General features: G+C 51.9%; 1 pseudogene; it reads left to right on the plus strand.

Annotated features, from left to right (window-relative positions):
• Positions 1–19,603, plus strand: part of LOC137640603 (uncharacterized) — a 56,550-nt pseudogene extending 36,947 nt beyond the window's left edge.
• Positions 19,604–20,710: the final 1,107 nt, after the last annotated feature.

Below are 20,710 nucleotides of genomic sequence, written 5' to 3' on the forward strand. Positions count from 1 at the left end.
CTGAGGGTCTTCGTTCTTAGCTAAAAAGAATTTGTTAGGTGAAAGAAGGACCTCTCCCGAAGGAAGAAACTCAATATGACCCGGGTCTCTTGACAAAGCTGCCAGTTCAGAAATTCTTGCCCCGGAAGCCAAACTCACCAGGAAAAGTGTTTTCCTGAGAAGGGGAATGTAATCACAAGAACTGTTAATGGTATCAGAAGCCAATTTGAGTACATCATTAAGGAACCAGGTAACAGGGGTAGGACGAGTAACCGGTTTCAGTCTGGCACAGGCTTTCGGAATAGAAGCTAACACAGAGTCGGTTAAGTCTATGTTAAAACCCACTAGGAATATCTTTTTCAAGGCAGATTTAATAGTGGTGATAGTATTGGCTGCCAGACCTGATTCTAATAAAGTTCTAAAGAAAGTGACTGTAAGGTTCAAGCTCATACAGTGTACGTCTGAGTCTATCAAAAATTTAGCCAACTTTTTAACCGCAGAATCATATTGGCGGATGGTGGAATCCCGTTTATCTGATTTTAGGAACAGGGTGTTTTGAGGATCGATATTGGCCCCATGCATGGCCGCAAACTTCATGAAGTCCATAAAGTTAGGGCGCTCTGAATGTTTGAGAAAGCTTACACAACGCGTGTTTGTACTATCTGAGACAGAACCGGATTGGGTATCGGGTGAGGATGTAGTCTCAACTCTCGCAGGAGAGGATACCAATTGCTCTTGGGCCAGTTGGGTGCGACCAAGGCTACTCGTCCCTTGAAGGATCTCAGCTTGTCTAGGACTTTCAGTAAAAGATTCACCGGGGGAAAGAGATAAATCCTTTCCCAGATGTCCCAATTCTGTGACATAGCGTCTGTGGCGTAGGCCTGAGGGTCTAGATTGGGAGCCACATATACTCTCAACTTGTGGTTGGACTCCGTGGCGAAGAGATCCACTTGGAGACCCGGAACCCGAGAGAGAATCCACCGGAATGACTTTAGATCGAGTGACCATTCCGATTTTAGAGGGGAGGTCCGGGACAGGGCGTCCGCCACTACGTTCCGGACTCCCGCCAGGTGGACAGCTGAAAGATGCCAACGGTTCGAGGCTGCTAGGGAGAATATGGCTACTAGAACATGGTTCAGAGGCCCTGATTTTGATCCGCCTCTGTTGAGGCAGCGGACCACCACTTCGCTGTCGAGAACCAGGCGAAGGTGTTGTCTCTTGGGAGGAGCGAGACGTTTCAGGGTTAGAAGAACTGCCATGGCCTCCAGCACATTGATGTGAAGTTGGCGGAATAAGGGAGACCAAAGACCTTGAACTTTCCTGAGCTGAGAATAGCCTCCCCAACCTGATAGGGATGCGTCCGTGTGAATGATTAACTTCGGAGGCGGAAATCGAAGGGGAACTGACTTTGACAGATTGTTGGCCCTTGTCCAAGGTAGAAGTCTTTCCCGGAGAATGGGAGGAAGGCGGACTTTCCTGTCCCGGAGCTTCCGGTTCGCCCTCGAACGCCAGACACGATTGATATCTTTCAATTTTGCCTTCAGAAGTAGATCCGTCACTGAAGCAAATTGAAGGGACCCTAGGATCCTCTCTTGGAGTCGTCTGGAACTTACTTTGTCTTTGAGAAAGCGTTTGGTGTTCATTGCAATCTCTAACCTCTTGGGTTTTGGGAAGACACAGAGTATGAGATATAAGATCCCATTGCAGGCCGAGCCATTGGAACTTTGATTTCGGAAGAAGACGGGACTTCTTGAAGTTGATCTGGAAGCCTAGAGATTGAAGGTACTGGATGACTCTGTGAGTGGCTTTTAGGCAATTTTGGGAGGTGTCTGACCAAATGAGCCAGTCGTCCAGATAGGCTACTACTTGAATCCCTTGATTTCTGAGTTCCTGAACAGCAACTTCTGCTAACTTTGTGAAGATCCTTGGGGCGATGTTGAGCCCAAAGGGCATCACCTTGAAGGAGTAATTTTTGTCCCCTAGGCGGAAGCCTAGATACGGACGGAAGTGTCTCGCTATCGGGACGTGATAATAGGCGTCTGTAAGATCGATAGAGGTGGTGACGGCCCCACGGGGAAGTAAGGTCCGCACCTGCGAGACGGTAAGCATTCGAAACTTGTCGCATTGAATGGACAAGTTGAGAAGGGATAGGTCTAGAATCACTCTTCTCTTGTCCGAATCCTTCTTCGGGACACTGAACAGCCGACCCTGAAACTTCAGGTGTTTCGTTTCTTGTATGGCGTTCTTTTGTAACAGGTCCTGGACAAATTCGACTAGGTCCGGAGTGGAATGTTGATGAAATCTGTTCGGAGGTGGAGGTCCTTGAATCCAACTCCACCCCAGTCCCTTGGAGATGATACTGAAAGCCCAGGGACTGAACCTCCATTTGTTGCGGAAGGCATAAAGCCTCCCCCCTACCTGCTGCACCTCAGTATTGGTTTGAGGAGTTGCCTCCGCGTCCGCCTCGGAAGTTCTTTCCCTTACGAAAGACTCTTCCTCTACCTCTGTTCTGGTTAGAACCACGATGGTAGCCTCTACCTCTGTTATAACTCTGGGAAGAGCTATGAGCCTCATAAGACTGGTTAAAGGCAGGAGAAGTGGTGGAGGCACCGGAAAGCTGGCTCTTAGGGAGCAGAACGGTGACATAGTCGTCCGAAGGAGCCTGAGAGGTGGAAGGCTGTGCAGGAGCAACGGGAGATGGAGGAAGAGGCAGTCGGAAATTGGACGAACTACTCTGCTGTTGCCTGAACTGGGTGGAGGTATACGGGCGGAGCTTCTTCCTACCCCGGGCTTGGTAATTTGCGGGGTCATATTTCCGTTTAGGAGTCAAACCCTAACGGGCTTTAAGGCTCTGATTGACTCTAGTGGCCTCTGCCAAGACTTCCTCTACAAGATCCTCAGGGAAGAGATTTGAACCCCAGCAGGAGGACCGGATAAGCTTATTAGGCTCGTGCCTAATAGTCGCCTCAGCCAGGACGTGTTTGCGACACCTACGTTTAGCAGTAGCGAAGTCATAAAGGTCGTAGTATAATGACTGCAACGTAGCCTTATTGAGAGACTTAAAGATACTCTCAGTATCATAAGTCAAGGCTATCGACTCCGTGGATGTGGCCAAGTTCAGAGTTCGGCCAACACGTAGGCGGGAATCATACTCCTGTTTAATGAGGGATTCCGGGAGACGGGGAAGGCGCTCACTAAACAAGACTGAGGCACAGTCCGCTGATAGCTTGCCAGAGGTAAAAGTGGTATGGACGTTGTCCCAACACTCAATGCCAGAAGGAAGAAGGAGGGAGATCGGATCCACCTCTCGGATGGGAGGCAAGGGCTTCTCCTCCAGAGCATATTGGAAAGCAAGCTCTGCTACCTTATTGACACATGGAGTCACGGTGTTTTTATCCATTAAAAACATTGTGAAGGAACTCTTATACGGCGTTAACATGGTGTTGGTGCAACCGATGTCGTTCAAGAACCTAGCCCAAACAGATTGGGCTTGCTCTTTTGGGAAGATGACGGTCTCTTTGGGGACCTTATCTAGCCGAACCAGAGCTTCCTCGGTAAGCCTGGCATAACCATGAAATGGAAATGCCAGACCAGGAGGAAAGAATTCAAAGTCCTCTAGAGGACGAGTGCCAAGACCTTCCAAAGTTAACATTCCGTCTGAGAACGGAGAATGAAGAGCCATGCGCCAAGGATTATTCTTGGTAAACGGCGGGAGCTTAGAGGCATCCGGGATGAGAGAGCTTTGGACTCGCTCCGGAGCCCCTTGCTCTAATGCCCCAAGTCTCTGACCGATGTTAGAGAACATCGTGTCCATCTTGGCCTGCATTTCCGACACCAACTTAGCTTGCATCTCCGACACAATGCGAAGCATGGCTGATTCGGAAAGGCCCGGGCTAGGAGCAGGAGTGGCGGATTGTACTCCTGGGTCGTGAGACTTAGAGGAGGAGTCGGAAGCCTTAGATGACGGGTTTGTATTCAGCTTAGAACTATGGGAAGCCTTGTGAGGCTTACGAGCTTTAGGTAAGGTTCTAGATGTAGACTTATCCTTGGGGGGAACCGGGTGTGATCGTTGAGACGAATCACGGTCCCCAGAAAAACCATGAAAGGAAGAGCGATCAGAAGAAGAAGAAAGAGCGGGGCTGAGGATAGGAATCTCAGCGCCGGTAACACCTGCCTCACTTACCACCCTACCTGCGTCCGGATCATCCAATAACATGGGTTCGACGTCCAGGTTCATGGAAGCAACATTGTCTTCCAGATCTCCGGGGGCATCCGACGGATCTTGATCTTGATCAATAAACCCCGTTATGGTGGCATCAATGTGGGCAATGATGGGAGCTGCAACATGCCTAGCCACAGCGGCTGAAGACTTGGAGTTAGGATAGACCATGGCACAATAGTCTTCGGATAGGACGTAAGGCTGCTTGGATTTCACGTTCCGGGCAAAACCACCAACCCACACTTTCAGTGTGGCCCGAGCCGCAGACTTTTGCTCCGGGGATGCCTGAAATAATAGTGGGAATTATAAAAAGGCAGACTCATAGTGGTCCTTCAAGACCATAGAAATCTTACTAAATAGTGTATGTATACCAAAAAAGGTAAGATAAATAAAAAGGCAACATAGCCAACAGGACTCACCGAGTCAGATCCAAGGGTGGTGATGAGGTCAAAACAGACCATGCAGTTGTCAGGGTGCCAGACCACGATGTCCTCCAGCTGAACCCCGCAGAGGGCGTGAGACCGACATACGGTGTGCCCACAAGGCTGATGCAGAACAGCCGCACAGGCCGTCGTCTGACAATGCACCATCTATAAAAAGAATAGTATATGAGAAACTGTAATTCTCTTAAGTAGGGGCGGGTCCGGAGGACCCGGGCCTAACATAAGTCTAACTTAAGACTAGAGCTTAATTGTAATACTCTTAAGTAGGGGCGGGTCCGGAGGACCCGGGCCTAACATAAGTCTAACTGAAGACTAGAGCTTAATTGTAATACTCTTAAGTAGGGGCAGGTCCGGAGGACCCGGACCTAAACATAAGTCTAACTTAACACTAGAGTATAGCTATCCATTCCGGTCGAGCCGGGAGTATAAAATGCAACAAAGGATTAAGACACATAGTGTCTGATTTCCCGGAGCGAGGTTAAGCCCCGGGCCGGGAAATAAAAGTATATCCATAAACCAATTCATATAGGAACTCCGAGATAGTAATCTGTCATATATAATCATATATAATCATAGGAACTGTTATAAATTAATAGGGGGGCGGAACTGTAGATAAGAACCGCCAACCGAACCCGGAGGGTTTCGTATAACATAATAAAAGTGTGATAAGTGAATATAAAACAGGGTGCACCGGGATCCAACTCTGTTGACCGGTGGCCAACCCGTCTAGACAGAGACGAACCCGCCGGGACACCCGGAGGACAAAGTCCATACACATTGAACTACCCCCTCTAAAGGAGGGAAGGCAACGGTCCCCTAGGGGAGGGGGGAGAGAAGCCTAGCCGCCCACCTAGCGAGAGGGGGAGCTTGGGGGAGGATCACGTGATACGGAGCAGCAGGGCTACCAACTGACGATCCCCAACCAGACAGATCAAACGGAGTAATAGCACAAATATTCATTATAATAGTAATAGCGTTGAAAACTTATATAAATATACACATAAAAAATTTAGGGCAAGGCATGCAACATAATAAATAAATCACAAAGGACACACCTGATGACTTATAAAATAAATTTGCCGCCTAGTAACGAAGGTCGGCAAGCCATAACGATACGTAACTGATATCGGCCCTAAAAATGAACCACGAGGGTTCTAAACGCTAAATAATGAATATTCACAAAAACAAATAACATTTAATTAATAATAAAAATAATACACATAGTAACACCGCGAGTGAAACTAAAAGCTCTCAAAACAGGAGTACCAACTGTAAGCGGAATCAAGCAAGATCGAAATGAACGAAGAGAATAAACTCCTATAATTTAAATATTAAACGATCTAGATTGCTCAAAACACAGCAAAACATAGCTTGGTACTTAACTTAGACGGTGTCTCCTGGGAAACCGACGAAGAAGCCATAATCCAGTGGAAAATAAGCGAAATACGAGAGCACAACAAAAAAGCTGGTTACAACACAGGCGTGCTAAAAGGAGTTGAGTTCTGAGCGGATGCAGAGTTGGTGGTGCCGAGTGAGGTTGAACGGCTCTCCTCTATTGGGATCTTTGTCGTGGATGAATCTAAATAGTGCGGGACCTCTGGATTATACGCCCAATTTTATACCGACACCAATAGGTGAGCGAGCTAGTTAACCAAGCACTCCTTTACATTTTTTCTCTGGTATATTTAGCAGTAAATTACCTAAGAATAAGTGCTAAATGGAGCTTATTCACTGGGCGGCACAGGTTCGAGCCCAGAAAACAGATTTTTAGCGAAGCGAAAAATCTATTTTTGGGTGAGATGGCCATGTCGTCCTGATGGACCCGCCCTTCCCTTTTCCTCTAAAAAGGGCTGTAGGTCCCCTCCCTACATACAGTATCTGTAGCACCTCGTGTATCGCTACAAGGAATACAGATGGCACCGTGAGCGGCGCAATGCACGCTTACGAAACGGGAGAGGAGAGATACCCTGCGAGCGGCTCTCCTTTCTTTCTCGTTTTTCGTTTTCTTGCCAATTGACCCCTTTGAAGTGTTAACTCTGTTCGGGGTGCAGATTGCTATGTGGCGTGTCAAGAATATGTCCTCTGATATTTCGCGATATCCCTGGTTCTTTTATTAGGGATATTCGCTCCAGGAGTTAGAATTCTGGGTACCTTAAGGTAAATTATCTGAGAATATCGCCGTAGTTATATATACCCAAGGAAGCTACCCTTTAGGAACTTCCATCAGGACGACATGGCCATCTCACCCAAAAATAGATTTTTCGCTTCGCTCAAAATCCGTTTTCTAGTCCACCAAGTCTCGAACTTGTGGGCTAATACCATCTTGAAATGTCGAGATGAGGTCTGAGAGATTCCACCAAAAGGTCCCCAGTACCGAGATCAGCAGGTTCAGACATTCTTTCATCTTGGGGAAGAATTTGTTCGAGCCTAAGGACGTGGAGCAGGCGGCTGAGAGGTGGAGGAAGTCCAACCAGGACTCTCTCCTACATAGATTTTTAACATCGAAGCCCTATAAACCTCCAGCAACCCAGCAACCACGTCCTACTAAGACCACGAATCCTGCAGCTACAGCGAAGACAACGGTGTTGAAGCCCTTTCCTGTCAAGGACAAGAAAGGCAAAAAGTCCTCCAGGGGAGGAAAGAATCCTAGGGGGAGTGGCCGAGGCCGCAAACGCTAGGATTGGCAGTCCCCCTGCATGTCCACCAGTGGGGGGATGCCTACAAAGTTGCGCAAACAGGTGGCAGCAACTCGGGGCCGAATCTTGGACGATTTCCGTAATCAGTCAGGGATATCGCATCCCGTTCACAACATCTCTACCTCCCCTGACAGCGATTCCAGTGTCCTTGAGCTCCATTGCCATGGGATCGGCAAGGGGACAAGCCCTTTGGGCAGAAGTCGAGACCATGTTGAAGAAGGGCGCTCTCCAAGAGGTTGTTGACGGGTCCCCAGGCTTCTTCAGTCGACTCTTTCTTGTAAAGAAGGCGTCTGAAGGCTGGAGACCAGTCATCGACCTCTCAGCTCTGAACAGGTTTGCCAAGCAGACCCCTTTCAGCATGGAGACGGCAGACACGGTCAGGGTTGCAGTGAGACCGCAAGACTTCATGTGTAAACTGGACCTGAAGGACGTGTACTTCCAGATCCCAGTCCATCCGTCTTCAAGGAAGTACTTAAGATTCAGCCTAGACAACAAGATCTACCAGTTCAAGGTGCTGTGTTTCGGTCTCTCCACAGCACCACAGGTTTTCACCAGAGTGTTCACCCTAATATCGTTGTGGGCACACAGGATCGGCATCCATCTCCTCCGTTATCTGGACGACTGGCTGATCCTCGCAGACTCGGAGTCAGCCCTTCTTCGACACCGAGCCAAACTTCTGGGACTTTTCCAAGATCTGTGGATCATGGTAAATCTCGAGAAGTCTTCTCTGCTTCCTACTCAAAGACTGGTATATCTAGGCATGATCATAGACACCAATCTCCACAAAGCCTTCCCATCAGATGATAGGATAGCAAGGCTGAGGAGGGTCGCGAGTCCTTTCCTCAGACGAGAAGAGCTCCCAGCCCAATTGTGGGTACGTCTCCTCGGTCACCTCTCATCCTTTGCCCGTCTAGTTCCCAACGGTCGCCTCAGAATGAGATCTCTCCAATGGCAACTCAAGTCCTGGTGGAATCAAGGTCACGATTCCCCGGACGTCATGATCCCTATGGGTCCTGCGGAACGGATGGACCTTCAGTGGTGGGTGACAGACGAGAACCTACGAAGGGGAGTGGATCTTTTCGTCCCTTCCCCGGATTTGATGCTGTTTTCAGACGCCTCAAAGAAAGGGTGGGGGGCCCACGTGCTTCACCACAGGACCTCAGGCCTGTGGTCAGAATCAGAAATGTGCCTCCATATAAATTTGCTAGAAATGAAGGCCGTATTCCTGGCCCTTCAACAGTTCCAACAATACCTTGCGGGTCACTCTGGGGTGGTGATGAGCGACAATACCACAGTAGTGGCTTACATCAACAAGCAAGGAGGTACCTTTTCAGAGCAGCTATCCCATTTCGCAGTAGAGATACTGAGATGGACCGAAGTCCACTCGATTCCACTATCGGCTCGCTTCATTCCATGCAAGAGGAATGTGCTCGCCGACAGTCTGAGCAGAGCGTCTCAGATTGTGAGTACCGAGTGGTCTTTGGATCATCTAGTAGCCAACAAAGTCCTGACTTTGTGGGGTTCCCCGACTGTGGATCTGTTCGCTACAGTGCTGAACTTCAAGGTCCCGCTGTACTGCTCCCCAGTCCCGGATCCCAAGGCACTCTGGCAAGATGCCTTCCAACAACGGTGGGATAACATCAACGTATACGCTTTTCCCCCATTCTGTCTGATGAGGAGGGTACTCAACAAGACCAGAATATCGGTCAATCTATTGATGACCCTTATAGCTCTGCTATGGCATCATGCGGAATGGTTTCCAGACCTTCTGCAACTCCTAACGGAACCTCCGGGAGAACTCCCTCCACGACACAAGCTACTCAAACAACCACACGCCAACATATTTCACAAAGTCGTAGCTTCGCTTTGACTTCACGCCTGGAGACTATCCAGCATCTCCTCGCGGAGAGAGGATTTTCGCAACAAGTTGCGAACAGGATGTCTGGACACCTGCGAAGGTCATCCGCAGGGGTTTACCAGGCAAAGTGGCGAGTTTTCTGTGGTTGGTGTGTGGAAAGGGTATCTCTCCGCTCGATGTCACTATTCCAGCAATAGCAGAGTTCTTCGTGTATTTGCGAGAAGAAATGTGCCTTTCATTCTCGGCAGTGAAAGGTTATCGCTCAGCCTTAAGTCTAGCCTTCAGGGTCAAAGGAGTGGACATTTCTTCCTTCCTTGCTGGAACTTTCCCTACTCATACAAAGTTATGAACTTACCTGCCCTCAGTCGGAAGCGAGACCACCTCCATGGAACGTGGTTCGAGTTCTCAGGTCTCTTAAGAGACCTCCCTACGAACCATTACGCCAGGCTTCAGATCGCCACCTAACTTGGAAGACGGTGTTCCTACTAGCTTTGGCCTCGGCCAAGCGAGTCAGTGAACTTCATGGTCTCTCGTATAACATCGCCCATTCAAGGGGATGGGGGGAGGTAACGTTCAGATTCGTCCCTGAGTTTGTTGCTAAGACTCAGAATCCGGGAGTGCCGGACCCTCGCTTCGACTCTTTCCAGATTTCGAGTCTTCGTTCTGTAAAAGATGACCCAGACTATCTCCTACTGTGCCCAGTAAGGAGTCTGAGGCTATGTCTCAAAAGAACAGCTGCAGTTCATCCCCAAGTGCAGGCATTGTTTGTGAGCACTGGGAGAACAAAGAGGAAGGTTGCCAAAAATACTATCTCAGCATGGATTCGTAGGGTAATCCATCTGTTTCCTGAATCCTGACCCTCCTCCGTTACGTCGCCCTAGAGCACATGATGTCAGGGGCGTAGCTACGTCCCTGGCCTTCAAGAAGAACTTTTCAGTGACGCAGGTTCTACAAGCGGGGGTGTGGAAGCGTCAGACGACCTTCACAGCCCACTACCTGCAAGACGTGACCCACAGGAGGCTCGATACGTTCTCTATTGGCCCTGTGGTGGCTGCACAACAGCTGGTTTAAAACCTCAGGCTCCTCAATGGACAAGTAGCAGAAGGTTGAGGGTATTGTTACCCGGTCTTAGTCTGCATGAATGAAAAGGTTTGTCTGGCCCTTATTCTTTTCTTCATCCTCCCCTCTCTTGGGGAAAGCAGCATCCTGGGTTCTCTGCACAGCTGACCTCGAACCACTGCAGGTAAACCATATTTCCTTGTGTTCCTAGTATTAAGCTAATACTGTCATGTCCCCATACCCTGACAAGGTGGTATTGGGAGAGTCCTAGCCTAAAGTTTCCATCTAAAGGACTACAGGTCAACTTCCTAGGACGAGTCACACTTCAGACCTTCACGCACAGCTTACGTAGGCCGCAGCCCTTGCGCAGCAAGGTTCTAGCGAGGTGCAGGGACTCCTTATTGTTGAGTGCTGACACACTCAGATACTGAGTCCCCATGCAAAGCCAAAAGCTAGTACTGGCTGGAACTTACCAACCTTCCTAAGGGGTGAGTCACCCATATTAAATAGCGTGGTTTGTATTTCAGTTACAGAACAAATGACAAATTCGTAGGTAATTTGTATTTGTTCCGTAACTGAAATACAAACCACGCTATTTACATGGGGTAATTACTTTGGCGTAGCTGAATGACGAGCCATGAAGTTTTAACGAGGGTTTCCTACCCCACCGCTAGTTAGCAGGGGGGGGGGGGGGTAGGGGGGGGGGTAGCTAGCTACCCCTCCCCCCTCACACACACCGGTGAATAGCTCACTTTACTTTTGGCTCGGAGAGACGACAGACCTGTCAGCGCTCTCCTCTTTGTTGACTGCCATAATTTTGTTTGTTTTCTCTTTTCAGTGTGTGTGTGAAGTTGGCCTCTATTACTCATCATGCGTACATGCCCTGAACTTCCCGGCCGCCGTTATGATACCTTTATGTCGGCCGTGGACACGGATCCTCACTCCTTATGCCCTCTGTGTAGGGGCCAACGGTGTGATAGGTCTAACGTGTGTATTGAGTGTAGGGAGTGGTCTACCTCCCAGTGGGAGAGGTTTGCCCGGCGACGTAAGAAGAAGGCTAAAAGGGATCTTTCTCCTTCTGAGGCTTCTTGGAAGAGAGAAAATCCCAGGTCTTCTTCTTCCGCCGCCCTTTCCTCCTCCGAAGCTCCCACTCGAGCGGCCTCTTCTGAGAGGCCGGCGAGTGGTAGCGTAGACCGTAATGTTGTTAACCGATCCCGAGGTGAGGGAGAGGTCGTTGCCTCCCATAGCGAGGCGGCTGCCCCTCCCCCCCCCCGGAGGAGGGAGTTGTGTCTAATAATGATCTTTTTCAGCTTTGGGCTTCCTTGGGGCTGCAGGGTTCGCCCTCCAAGGAAGCTCTGTTTGACATGATCAAACTGGGTGCGGCCGTCAAACAATCGCCAACTTCAGCAGAGATAGATCCTCTGTCTGTGGTTGACGTTGTTGTGACGGAAACATCCCGTGGGTCTAGCCAAACGCCCGTTCCTGTGGCTGAGGTAGCGAAGGCTCTGATTCCCCCTCTGAACATCCTTCGAGGGAGGAGCTTAGTCCCACGGTCTCTCCTGCCGGTGATACTCCCTCTCGGGGGAGTTCACTTACAGAGACTCCTCTTCGGAGGCCCATCGATGGTCAGCCTGCTGATCCCACGGCCCCTCGTGGGCGTATAAGGCGGAAGGCTCGCCCTCCCCTTCGCCGTAGAGGCCTTCCTTCCCCCTTCAAAGGGGTTAAGAGGCGCCTCTTCAGCTCGTCGTCACCACATTCCTCTGCGGAGGAGACGACTCGCCGTTCTCCTGTCCTGCCGGCTACCAACCTAGACCTCTCCGGGGATCGTTCGCGATCCCCTTCGGAGGAGGGTCGTCCTTCGGGACATTGTGACCTGTCGCCCAGACCATCTACTTCTAAAGCTTCTGATGCGCTTCACGCGCCACCTGATACTGCCTCTGCGCAGTCTCCAGGCCCTTCGGGGCTGCAGGGACTTGAGTTCAAAACTGCGCCTCTCGCCCCTAAGCGCCAGGCACCGCCTGCCGATGTTCCTGCTGATCCTGACATAGCGCCTCGGCGCTCACCCTTAGGCGTTCGCGCCCCTGTTCCTGTTACGTGCCAGGGTCCCCCTGCGCGCCCACGCCCTTCGGCGCCCCGTCGCCCTCCAGCAGTTCCTGAAATAGCGCGCAAGCGGCCAACTGCGCATACGCACCCTGCTCCTGATATAACGCCACCGCGCTCACCTGCGCTCACGCGGCCAGTTCCTGATATGGCGCGTATGCGGCCACCTGCGCCCACGCGTCCTCCAGCGCCTTGGCGCCCCACAGTTCCTGTTTCATCGCGCGCAGTCCAGGAGGTTCCTGAGTTGGCGCACAGGCGTCCACAGGTTCCTGCGGACTCGTCGCGCCCCTCGGGGGAAAAGCGCGACACGCGCCCACGCGCAGTTCCAGTACCAGCGCTCACGCGCACACCAACGCGCCTGCATGTTGCTTTAAACCCATTGCGCCCACCTAGGGAGATGCGCAATACGCTTCTGCACGCAGTTCCAGCACCAGCACCCACGTGCTCACCAACGCGACCACGCGTCGCTACAGCTCAGCGCGTCGCCCAAGAGGCTCCCAAGTTAGCGCACGGGCGCTCACGGCCGCCTCTGGGCTCTCCCTCTAGACCGCACGAGCTTGCTACTGATACGATCGCGCACGACGCTCCAGTATCGCGTCCTGTTCCTGCTACGCGCCCCGTTCCTGTATTTAAGACAACTAAGGTTGCCCAACGAACTCCAGAGCGCCCTCACGCGGCTCGCCCCGCGCGGCCTCCGCAACAGCGCACTCCGGTGCGACCGCATCCTGATGCGCGCTATGCGCGCCCACGATCGCCAGCGCACCCACAGGCGAGTGTGCCGGTCTTATCGGACCAGCGCCAACCTTCTCGCCCCCAGGTCGCTCGCGACCCTGCTCCAGCGCTAACGCGCCCTCAGCCGGTTCTTCCGGACACGCGCTCACCCGCCCCCGTTATCTCGCGCCCTTTGGGGCCGCGCCAGGTCGCTGCGCGCCCGCGCGTTCGGCCTCCTCCTGCTTCAGCTCCTGATTGCCGCACGCCTACGTCATCGCCTACGCGCTCTCGCGGCCATGTTCCCGCTCCAGCTGCTGTGCGCCCCCGCTGTCGCCACCGCGCTATCGCTCCTGAACACCCACCTGCGCGCCCGCCCCCGCCCACGCAGGTGCGTGCGCGCGCGAGTTTCCAGTATCGCGCCATCCATCCACGCGCGACCCTGACCAGGGCCCGATGCACGAGCCCCAGCGCGATCGCCGCCAGGCGAACCCTTCCTCGTCGCGCTCCCCTCCCCACAAGTGCAGACCAGCGCGCTCGCCAGAGGGGGAGCGCTCCCCGGACAGGTCTAGGGATTCTTCTTCTCTTTCAGCCCTGCAGGCTAACCCTCATTTGTTGACTCCTCCTAGGGATCCCTTGATCCCTTTCCCTCCAGAGGGAGTGTCCGACAGCGCGACTGTCAGACAGCAGCCCTGGTTCGGCACCCTAGTCAGAGCTCTTGTGCTGGCGATTAAGCCAGCCTTCTCTGATTCGGGTCACGAACCAGCGGCAGCTTCCTCCCCCCTGAAGAGGAAGAGAGGAGTCTCTCCCGTGGATCCTCCTCCGAGGCCTATTCTGTCCCCGCGCAGATCCTTACGCAAGGCTCCTACTCCCCCTCAGACCTTCTCGCCCTCCCCTGCGGAGGAGGATTCCCCCTCCTCAGGAGAGTCGGACGAGCAGGAATACTCCCCCATCGCACCAATGGGGGAGGTTCCTCCTCTTCCCGAGAGGTCTTCTCGTCCAGAGGTGGAGAAGGACCTGCCTCCTTCGCTTCTCGAGTCCTACATCCCGCCCAGGAGGGAGCCTAAGGACTCTAAGACGATTCCCAAATCGTCAGCTAGGATCAGGCAGGAACCGTCTAGAGCCGTCGAGGATGTCCACGTGTCCCCCCAGGAAGAGCCACTGGGGACGGGAGACTTCGCTGCAAGTCCTTCGGGAGGAGAGCACCAGGAGTCAGAACACGTGTTCTGGCAAGTCCTGACCCTCATGAGGAACCTTAATGGGATCCCAGACCCTGAGGTCCCACCTCGTGATGGGAAGGACACGGTCCTGGACCGCGTCTACGGCACTCAGAAACCCTCTATGGCCAGTGCAGCTTTGCCCTGGTCCCAAGGGATGAAGAGTGCCAGGGACAAGGTCGAGTGCCAGCTCGCTGAGCTTGCCTCCTCCAGCAGATCGAGTGCCGGTAATAAGCTCCTCCCTCCTCCTCGAGTCCATCAGAGGAGGTACTTCGAGATCCACGAGGAGTCTTCTCTGAGTCTTCCCTTGCATCACTCCGTGGAAGAACTCACAGGGGGAGTCCCTCTTGAGAGACTCTCCAACCGGCATGTGTCCTTCTCAGCCACTGAGATCCTGAGCCAGGAGAAGGTCATCAAGTGCGCGATGCAGGCGACTTCATGGCTCGACATCTGGCTGGGGTCTCTGGGCATCCTGGTGCGGTCCGAGGACCTCTCCAAAGAAAGCACCAGGAAAGCGCTGGAAACCTTTCTTCTCTCGGGCACACGGACCATTGAGTTTCTGTTCCACCAAGTCTCGAGCTTGTGGGCCAACACGATCCTCAAGTGTCGGGACGCTGTGGCCGAGAGGTTCCATCATAAGGTACTCAGTGCGGAGTCTAGCAGGCTCAGACACTCTTCCGTTCTCGGTAAGAGCCTGTTTGAGCCTAAGGACGTGGAGGTCACTGCCGAGAGGTGAAGGAAATCCAACCAGGATTCCCTCATCCATAGGGCCCTGACATCGAGGCCCTACAAGCCTCCAGCAGTCCAGCAGCCCCGTCCTGCTAAGGACACAAGGAAGACGACCACCGCAGCGAAGCCCAAGGTGTCTAAGCCCTTTCCTGCCAAGAGCAGAAGGGGCAAGAAGTCCTCCAGGGGAGGCAAAAACCCTAGATGTACCAGCCGAGGCCGGAAGCGCTAGGGTTGGCAATCCCCCTGCATGTCCACCAGTGGGAGGATGCCTTCAGAGTTGTGCGACAAGGTGGCAGCAACTCGGGGCAGATGCCTGGACGATCTCCATGATCTCTCTAGGGTATCACGTCCCGTTCACAGCCTCTCTACCTCCCCTGACAGTGAACCCAGTGTCGTTGAGCTCTTTTGCCATGGGATCGGCAAAAGGGCAGGCCCTCCGGGCTGAAGTCCAGACCATGTTGGAGAAGGGCGCTCTCCAGGAGGTCGTAGACGGGTCCCCAGGCTTCTACAGTCGACTCTTTCTTGTGAGAAAGGCGTCTGGAGGCTGGAGACCAGTCATCGACCTCTCGACCCTGAACGGGTTTGTCAAGCAGACTCCGTTCTGCATGGAGACGGCAGACACAGTCAGGCTTGCAGTGAGACCGCGAGACTTTACGTGCACACTGGACCTGAAGGACGCGTACTTCCAGATCCCAATCCATCCGTCTTCAAGGAAGTACCTGAGATTTTGCCTAGACAACAAGATCTACCAGTTCAAGGTGCTGTGTTTCGGTCTCTTCACAGCTTCTCAGGTGTTCACCAGAGTCTTCACCATCATCTCTTCATGGGCTCACAGGATTGGCATCCGTCTCCTTCGTTATCTGGACGACTGGCTGATCCTGGCAGACTCGGAGGCGACCCTTCTTCGCCACCGAGACAGGCTCCTCGAAGTTTGCCAAGATCTGGGGATCGTGGTAAATCTCGAGAAGTCCTCTCTGCAGCCCTCTCAGAAACTGGTATATCTAGGCATGGTCATAGACACCAATCTCCACAAAGCCTTCCCATCAGACAAAAGGATGGTAAGGCTGAGGAAGGTTGCGAAACCTTTCCTCAATCAAGAGGAACTCCCAGCCCAATCGTGGCTTCGTCTCCTCGGTCACCTCTCCTCCCTGACCCGTCTCGTTCCCAACAGCCGCCTCAGGATGAGATCCCTCCAGTGGCAACTCAAGTCTCGGTGGAGTCAAGGACTCGACTCCCCGGACATCCCGATCCCCATGGGATCTGCGGAATGAGCGGACCTCAGTTGGTGGGTGGCAGACGAGAACCTACGAAAGGGAGTGGATCTTTTCGTCCCTTCCCCGGATTTGATGCTGTTTTCGGACGCATCAAACAAAGGGTGGGGGGCCCACGTTCTGAACCACAGGACCTCAGGCCTGTGGTCAGAATCAAAAAAGTACCTTCACATAAACCTCCTAGAAATGAAGGCCGTATTCCTGGCTCTTCAGAAGTTCCACCAAGTCCTGGCGGGCCACTCGGTGGTGGTGATGAGCGACAACACCACGGTCGTGGCTTATATCAACAAGCAGGGAGGTACCTTTTCGGAACAGCTATCCCATCTTGCAGTAGAGATCCTGAGATGGTCCGAAGTCCACTCAATTTCACTAGCGGCTCGCTTCATTCCAGGCAAGAGGAATGTGCTCGCCGACAGTCTGAGCAGAGTGACGCAGATAGTGAGTACCGAGTGGTCTTTGGATCCTCAGATAGCCAACAAAGTCCTGACTTTGTGGGGTTCCCCGACAGTGGATCTGTTTGCTACGGCACTGAACACCAAGCTCCCGCTGTACTGCTCCCCAGTCCCGGACCCCAAGGCTCTCTGGCAAGATGCCTTCCAACAACGGTGGGACAACGTTGATGTGTACGCCTTTCCCCCGTTCTGTCTGATGAGGAGGGTACTCAACAAGACCAGAACATCGGTCAATCTCTCGATGACCCTGATAGCTCCGCTATGGCATCATGCAGAGTGGTTCCCGGACCTTCTGCAGCTCCTCACGGAGATCCCGAGGGAGCTCCCTCCATGTCGCGAGCTACTCAAACAACCACACTCCAACATCTACCACAAAGCCGTAGCTTCGCTTCGGCTTTACGCCTGGAGACTATCCAGCATCTCCTCACAGAGAGAGTATTTTCGCAACAAGTTGCGGAAAGGATGTCTGGCCACCTACGCAGGTCATCCGCAGGAGTCTACCAGGCGAAGTGGCGAGTTTTCTGTGGTTGGTGCCGTGGAAGGGGTATCTCTCCCCTCGATGCCACTTTACCAGCAATAGCGGAGTTCCTCGTTCATCTGCGGGTAGAAATGCGCCTTTCAGTCTCGGCAGTGAAAGGCTATCGCTCAACCTTAAGTCTTGCCTTCAGGCTCAAAGGAATGGACATTTCCTCCTCGCTGGAACTGTCTCTTCTCATACGGAGTTACGAGCTTACCTGCTCCTCCTTGGAACGTGGTTCGAGTTCTCAGGTCTCTTAAGAGACCTCCCTACGAACCACTACGCCAGGCTTCTGATCGCCACCTTACCTGGAAGACGGTGTTCCTGCTAGCTTTGGCCTCGGCCAAGCGAGTCAGCGAACTTCATGGTCTCTCCTACGACGTCACCCATTCAAGGGGATGGGGGGAGGTAAGGTTCAGCTTCGTCCCTGAGTTTGTTGCCAAGATTCAGAACCCGGGAGTGCCGGACCCAAGGTTTAACTCTTTCCAGGTTTCGAGTCTCCGTTCTGTAACAGATGACCCAGACCATCTCCTACTGTGCCCAGTCAGGAGTCTGAGGTTGTATCTTAAAAGAACAGCTGCAGTCCGCCCCCAGGTGCGAGCTTTGTTCGTGAGCACCGGGGAAACGAAGAGGAGGGTCACCAGGAATACCATCTCAGCTTGGATTCGCAAAGTAATCCACCTGGCCTTGAATCCTGACCCTCCTCTGTCACGTCGCCCTAGGGCGCATGACATCAGGGGCGTGGCTACGTCCCTGGCCTTTAAGAAGAACTTTTCGGTGACGCAGGTCCTGCAAGCTGGGGTGTGGAAGCGTCAGACCACCTTCACGGCCCACTACCTGCAAGACGTGACACACAGGAGGCTCGATACGTTCTCTATTGGTCCTGTGGTGGCTGCACAACAGCTGGTCTAATCTCAGGCTCCTTATTGGACAGGTAGCAGAAGGTTGAGGGCATTGTTACCCAGTTTTAGTCTGTGTGAATGAAAAGATCTGTCTGGCCCTTTTCTTTTCTTCATCCTCTCCTCCCTTGGAGAGAAACAGCATCCTGGGTCCTTTGCACAGCTGACCTCAAACCTCTGCAGGTAAACCATGCTCCCTTGTGTTCCTAGTATTAAGTTGTAATACTGTCATGTCCCCATACCCTGACGAGGTGGTATTGGGAGAGTCCTAGCCTAGATTTCCATCTGAAGAATTCCAGGTCAACTTCCTAGGACGAGTCACTGCTTACCTTCACACACAACTTACGTAGTCCGCAGCAGTCTCACAACTGCCTGCGAGGAGCAGGGGCCCCTCGACCCTTGAGTTTTTTAATAAACTCGGGTTCGGGGCCCCCGGGCAAGCCAAAGCCAGTATGGCAGGGGACTTACCTCCCTTCCTAAGGGTTAAGTCACCCCATGTAAATAGCGTGGTTTGTATTTCAGTTACGGAACAAATGACAAATTCGTAGATAATTTGTATTTTTCCTAACTATACAAACCTTAGCTATTTACAGTTATGTGCCCGCCAGCCCTGTCCCCCAAGATAAGTCCTACCTCTAAGTAAAGTGAGCTATTCACCAGTGTGTGTGAGGGGGGAGGGGTAGCTAGCTACCCCTCCCTACCCCGCCCCTAACTAGCGGTGGGGTAGGAAACCCTCGTTAAAACTTTATGGCTTGTCATTCAGCTACGCCGAAGTAATTACCCCATGTAAATAGCTAAGGTTTGTATAGTTAGGAAAAATACAAATTATCTATGAATTTGTCATTTTTCCTAACTATACAAACCTTAGCTATTTAATCAAACTTGCCCGCCAGCCCTCTCCCCCGTGAAGTCCTACCTCTAAGCAAAGTGAGCTTAAGCACAGGTGTGTGTGAGGGGGGGGGCGGGTGTAGCAAGCTACCCTCCCTACCCCTGTAACTAGCGGTGGGGTAGTAAACCCTCGTTAAAATTCTAATGGCTCGTCATTTCAGCTACGCCGAAAGTAATTACCCATATTAAATAGCTAAGGTTTGTATAGTTAAAAAAATACAAATTACCTACGAATTTGTCATGTTAAGACTGATAGCTTTGGGAAGGAACATTTCCTTTACAAATTGCTGCTAGACAAGAAAGTTGCAGATACTTTTCCTAATGTTGAGATAATGCTACGGATGTACTTGGTGCTTATGGTCACAAATTGCTCTGGAGAACGTTCATTCAGCAAAATGAAGTATATCAAAAACAGACTTCGTACTACAATGCATCATGATCGACTCAGTCACCTGGCTTTGATGAGCATTGAGTATGACATCCTCAGAGACATTGACTTTGACATATTGATCACCAAATTTGCAAGGGCCAAGTCTCGTAAAGTGTCTGGTCTTTAAATACCGATACCGCTATAGTTTTTCTATTCTATGAAGAAAATTTGGTTTTGATTTTTAGATTGGCGGCACTGAGTATGGGTCATGCTTCCTAATGACCTTCGAAAAATGGTCAGTTTGTACAGTCAGGTGTGAAGAGTCCTGATAAGTGAAGGCAAACTAACATATATTTAGATTTATGGTAATAAAACATATGCTATTTATTTGAAAATGCTTTTCATAATCTTTTTATACTCGAGTGTACAGAGTCAGGAGAGGTCATTTTGCACACGTGATTAAGATGACCAAAATTCATTACTGGCAGGACCGGCAATGATGATTTCCTGGTGGAGCTTACAGCGCCCCCCGGTGAGGCTTGCTTCGCTCGCCACCCGCCTCAAGCAGGGTGGGCCTCCACACACAGATTTCCCAGGGGCCTCCACATGCCTAAATCCGGCCCTACCGTACAGCATATTGCTAGCAAGTAATAATGATAATTTGTGTTTGTTCCGTAACTGGATTACAAACCATGCTATTTAATAGGGGTATTACTTTCGGCGTGGCTGAAATGACGAGCAATTAAAATTTAACGAGAGTTTACTACCCACACCGCTAGTTAATGGGGGTAGGGGAGGGTAGCTTGCTAACCCCCCCCTCACATACACCTGTGCTTGAACTCACTTTGCTCTCAGCTCGGATGGTAGTCGGACGCGTCCGCTATCATCCTCGCCGCTCATTGGCAGCCATTAATGCTTTTTTGCTTTCTCTTTTTGACAGTTGTGGGTGAAGTTGGCCTCTGCTATTATGCACACCTGCCCTGGATTACCCGACCGCCCCTGTGGAACATTCATGTCGGCGGTCGAGACAGACCCTCACGCCCTTTGCCCCTACTGTAGAGGTCAACGGTGTGATAGCGATAATAAGTGTAGTGAGTGCAGGGAGTGGTCTACCTTCCAGTGGGAGTGGTTTTCGCGGCGACGGAAGAAGTCCAGACGGGATAATTTCTCCTTCGTAGGTTTCTTTTAAAGGAGAAAATCCTAAGGCCTCTTCTTCCGTTGCTCAAACCTCCTCCGAAGCTCCCACTCGGTCGATCTATTTCGAGAGACTGTCGAGTGGTAGTGTAGACCGTTGTAGTGTTTTCC

Source organism: Palaemon carinicauda, chromosome 5, assembly GCF_036898095.1.
Source record: "Palaemon carinicauda isolate YSFRI2023 chromosome 5, ASM3689809v2, whole genome shotgun sequence".
In the NCBI taxonomy this organism is placed as follows: Eukaryota; Metazoa; Arthropoda; class Malacostraca; order Decapoda; family Palaemonidae; genus Palaemon; species Palaemon carinicauda.